The sequence below is a fragment of the Chinchilla lanigera genome, unplaced genomic scaffold, assembly GCF_000276665.1.
Source record: "Chinchilla lanigera isolate Chin_1 unplaced genomic scaffold, ChiLan1.0 scaffold00034, whole genome shotgun sequence".
In the NCBI taxonomy this organism is placed as follows: domain Eukaryota; kingdom Metazoa; phylum Chordata; class Mammalia; order Rodentia; family Chinchillidae; genus Chinchilla; species Chinchilla lanigera.
The window spans coordinates 20,728,778-20,733,782 of NW_004955435.1; positions in this window are offsets into that span (position 1 = coordinate 20,728,778).

Consider the following 5,005-nt stretch of genomic DNA (forward strand, 5'->3'; position numbering starts at 1 on the left):
CTTCTTTATACTAGTTTTGGATTTGGATTTTTCTTCTCTTCCTAGTACCTTGAAGTATAAGATTAGGTTATTTATTTTGGCTGGCTCTGTTTTTCTGATGTGAGCATTCACAGTTATAATCTTCCCTGTTTGGACTGCTTTCATTGTATGCCATAGGTTCACGTATGTTGTATTCACATTATTGATTGATTCTAGGAACTATTTAATTTCTTCTTTGACTTCTTCTATAAGTCATTGATTATTCAAGTATATATTGCTAAATGTCCATGTGTTTGCATAATTTCTGTGGTTTATTTTACCAATGACTTCTAGGTTCATTGCACTATAATCTAATAATATGCATAGGATAACTTTGATTCTTTTATATGTAGGTAAGCATGCTTTGTGGACTCATATGCCATGTATTTTGGAAGAAGTTCCATCTACTGCTGGGATGAATGTTTACTCTGTTATTGTGTAGAACATGCCATAGAAATCTATTAAGTCAATTTGTTTGAAGGCATGGTTCAACTCTGGCATTTCTTTATTGATTGCTTGTCTAACTGTTCTCTTTGTGAGAGTGGAATATTAAGATCCTCCATGATACTGGTGTTTATGTTGATCTAATCTTTTATGTCTAGTAGTGTTTGTTTCATAAAGTTGGGCATACTGTAGTTTAGTGCATATATATTTATAACTGTTGTCTTTTCCTGTTGAATTGTTTCTTTAATCAATATGTAGTGATGGCTGGGGATTTAGCTCAGTGGAACAGTGCCTGCCTGGCAAGTGTGAGGTCATGAATTCGATTCCAGGTACCAAAAAAAAAAAAAAAAAAAAAAAGAGGCAAGATGTAGTGATATTCTTTACCTCTTCTGATCAGTTTTGATTTGAAGTCCACTTTTTCTGAAAATAGAATAGTTACTCCTGCTTGGTTTTTTTTTGGTCTCAGTACATGGAAAATTGTTTTCCAGTTTTTTAGTCTATAAATTTCTTTTACAATTAAATGTGTTTTTGGTATACAACATACAATTAGCTTGCCAATTGTATTTTTTAAAATCTAATTTGCCAATGTATGTCTTTTAATTGGGGAGTTGAGATCACTCACATTGAGACTTATTACTGAAGGGTATGACTTATTCCTCCTATTCATTATTTTCTTCTTGCTAATTAACCCCTCCCTCTTGTGCTTAACTGCTCATCCTACTTGGCATATTCATTCTATTAGACTTTTGGCATTGTTAGCTTCATTATTTCATGCTAAGATATTTTTAAAAATTTTCTGAAGTGCTGATTTGATGGCCATGAATCTTTGTATTATTTGTCTTGGAAAGATTTCATTTATTTATCAATTTTAAAAGATAATTTTGCAAGGTATATTACTCAAGGTTGAAAGTTGTTTTCTTTGGGGCTTGAAACCCTTCATTCTAATCTCTCCTAGACTTCAAAGTTTGTGTTGAGAAGTTTGCTGTAATTCTAATGTGTTTACCTTCAGAAGAGATGTTGCTTTTCTCTAGCAGCTTTGAGGATTCTGTCCTTAGGTTTGACTGCAAGGATTTTGACTATAATAGGTCACAGAGAAATTATTTTCTGATGGTGACTTTTAAGAGTTCTATATGCCTCACTTATTTGTATGTTAAAATCTTTCCTGTACTTGGAAATTTTTCTACTATTATTTCTGTAAACAGGTTTTTTATGCCATTTATAACGTTTCTGCTTTTTCCCTAATTCCAGTTAGCGTTAAAGTTGTCCTCTTTGCATCATCTAGCAGCTGTTGAATCAAATCTTCATGTTCTCTTGTATTTTTAAGGTATGTCTGAATAACTGGCCACCTGTATCAGCCTTCTAATTCTGACACACTGTTCTCATATTGGTCATTTCTGCTGCTGATGATACTTTCAATAAATTTTTATCTCCTGGATTTTTGTTTGGTATATTTTTAGGGACTCTAATTATTTGCTAAACTGATCATGTTTTGTGTGATTTTGTTTAGCTCAGCTAGCTTTTTATTAGCACCTTCTGTAAATTAACTTCTTGTTTTATTCATTAAGTCCATTATCTGTTTAGTTATATCATCTTTGAACTTGTTGAACCCCTTATTGATTTTTTTTGTCTTTTGTTTTATAACTTCATGTAATTTAACTGTTGATTTTTATTTCTTCCCCATTGATGCCCCATGGATCAGCTCTGGGGAAAATTTGGGAGTTTTAGAGGCATTTTATTAACTTGTCTTCTCATGTTTCTATTGTTTTTTTTTTTTTTTGCTTGTTTATTCATTTATCTATTTATGCTATGGTTTGCAGGTTAATTATAGTAGAAAGTTTTTGTTGCTAATGTAGATATCTCTGCAGTTAGTGTCTTCTTTTCAGTGATGCATTCTGAGTGTGGCTAACTATAGGTCTTTGCCTCTATCTCATGATCTGTCCACCTTCATCAGTTCGGGGAGAGTAGGGTACAATGTAATTGACAATACACCCATTTCCCTGAAAATGAACCACAGTATTATTGATGACACAAAGATAAACAAGATAAAAACCAATTAATAGCAACAATAATAGCACCCTGGTAGTAGTCAGGAGTCAAATCAGCAACAGTGGTAGTCAAAGACAAACTAGATATTGACATAGGAACCAAAAAAGCTACCACTGTACCACCCATAAGAGTACAAAAGAGATCTATAATTATACATAGACACAAAAATCAAACAAATACTGACATACAGTAAATATCTACTGACAGCAACAAGTATACCACCATTAACAATAGAAAAATTTCAACAATATAGAGTTAACTAAATATCTAAAGATTAATGGAGCTAGTAAAGATGGGGGCGCTGGGAAATGTGAGAATGAAAGAAGTAAAATTTGAAAAATAAAAAGAAGGGAGAGGAGAGAGAAAGGTGAGATAAAGGTTTCTATTAAGGAGTAACAAAAATTAATAGAATTACAAAAAACTAATAGTAAAGAACAAACAAGAAAAACAAAAAATTTAAAAGAACAAAATAAAGAAAAACTGAAACAAGAGGAAAAAAACCTCAAATCCAAAAAACCCAAGAAAAAGAAATGAATCTGAAAGAACTTCCTCCATGTTTCTGAATGGTTTCTTTCCTAGGTCTGCAGTAGTAGAATCCCCCACCAGATGTTGGGGAGGGATAATGAGTCACTACAAAGGACTGTTTTGTTTCTACATTCATGTTTTTGAGTGTGAAAGCTGGATATTCCTCCACCTTTCCCACTGTGCATGGTCAATCAATGGTATCTACACTAGAGCTGTAGTCATTCTGACTGCTTCCAGTTTCTGTGTCTCTTTGTGTGCCCCAATTCATGGCTTTCTCTGCTAAGCTTTATGGCCTGTGTGTTTGTACAATGCCCTCCCTGCTCCAGAGGGCCCTCTGTCCATACAACCTAGGCTGTGGGAACCATCCAAGCCAAGGCATATTCTTCATCACGTTGGAAGAGGGGTGAAGTAAACAGACCACTGAGTTCTGGGTTGGAAGTGGGCAATGGAGCCACAGAGGAGGTGGCTGGGAGAACAGTCAGCAGTCCACTCCACTTACTGTGAGCACTTTCAGATCCAGCCCCCTTTGAAAGCCATACATGACCTTCTTGGTTTACATTGGAGTGTGGGACCTCTGTGACTTTCCTGGCCTGAGTTTACTCAGGGGTTCTTATCTAGCCTACAACCTACAAACTGTCCATGACTCTCTCTTGTACCCATCTCCCAACCAGTCACTATGGTTGTTCTGCAGCTCAGTCTTAAAACAATTAATCCCTCCCCCAAATGGCTCCTAATTAAACCTTCTCAAAGATAGTTGCTACACTGGATTTCTTCTCCAGTTCTAGTATGGTACGTAGAATTGACTTTCAGACTAAAACTCCATGATATTTTTGCAGTTTACAATAACTATGGGATTTTTTGGGAGGAGGGCTGGTGCTTTTGTTCTGTTTATTGTTTCTCCCTGATGCTGCTAACTCTGTCTGAGCTTACCTTGTGCCAGCAGAGACAGGTAACACTCCCTTGGAGCTGGAATTAGCTTTCCATCTGCCTCATTCTTTTCTCTGTATTGTGTTCTGTTCCTCCAGCTTCTTTGTAGTTTCTAGTTTTCCTGTCAGCTCTCCAGTTACATTCTTCAAATGTTTTGTTTCTTTTCTAAATTAGCACAGAAGTTACCTAATTAATTTCTAGATTTTCTTCTCTTTAATACAGATATTTAAGATTTAAAAACTTTCAAGAATCACATATGTTATATTCCACACATACAGATTTTTTTTTTTACTACCATTAGTTTTAGGCTTAAGTTTTTATTATGAATTCTTCTCTGACCCTGCCACTTATTTTATCCCAAATATTGATGTAATTACAAAGACGAGTTTACTACAGAAAATTAAGAAAGATGAGAGAGATTTGAATAATAAATAAATGGAAATTTTAGGAATAAAAATGTGACTACTAAAAAGAAATAGATAGTCAATATGATCTTTAAAGGGTTAGGCACATGAAAAGAGAATTTACCCAGACTGCATCAAAGAACTGTGTTTAACTTTCCACTGCATTTTACAAATTACAAATTAAAAGGAGGAAATAATGTGTTTTGGTTCAAGGTTTTAGTCTATTGTCAGTGGGTTCCATTGCCTTTAGGTTTATGTGAAGCAGAAAATCATGGAGGGAGCACATGTTGAGAAAAACTACATGTGTCATGGTAGCCAGAAAACAAAGAAAGAAATGAGAAGCAGTCAGAGTCCTACTATCCCCTTTGTGCTGGTCTGGGGCTTACTTTGCAAGGGGAACAATATATAATATAGGACACAGATTTTATAAAGTTATTTATAAATAGTCACCCACTAAGTCCACACACCAAGGAATTTAGGTGAGCGCCTGGATCTCCCAAGAATGTCCTGCATGAGTCCAGCTGAAGATCTAGAGCTCATAACAATGCCTCTCACGAATCCAACTCGAGGCTCAGAGCCCATAACAATATCTCATTCAGGCAGGTTTCATGGATCTGTGCTGGGAAGGCCCAAAGGTCAGT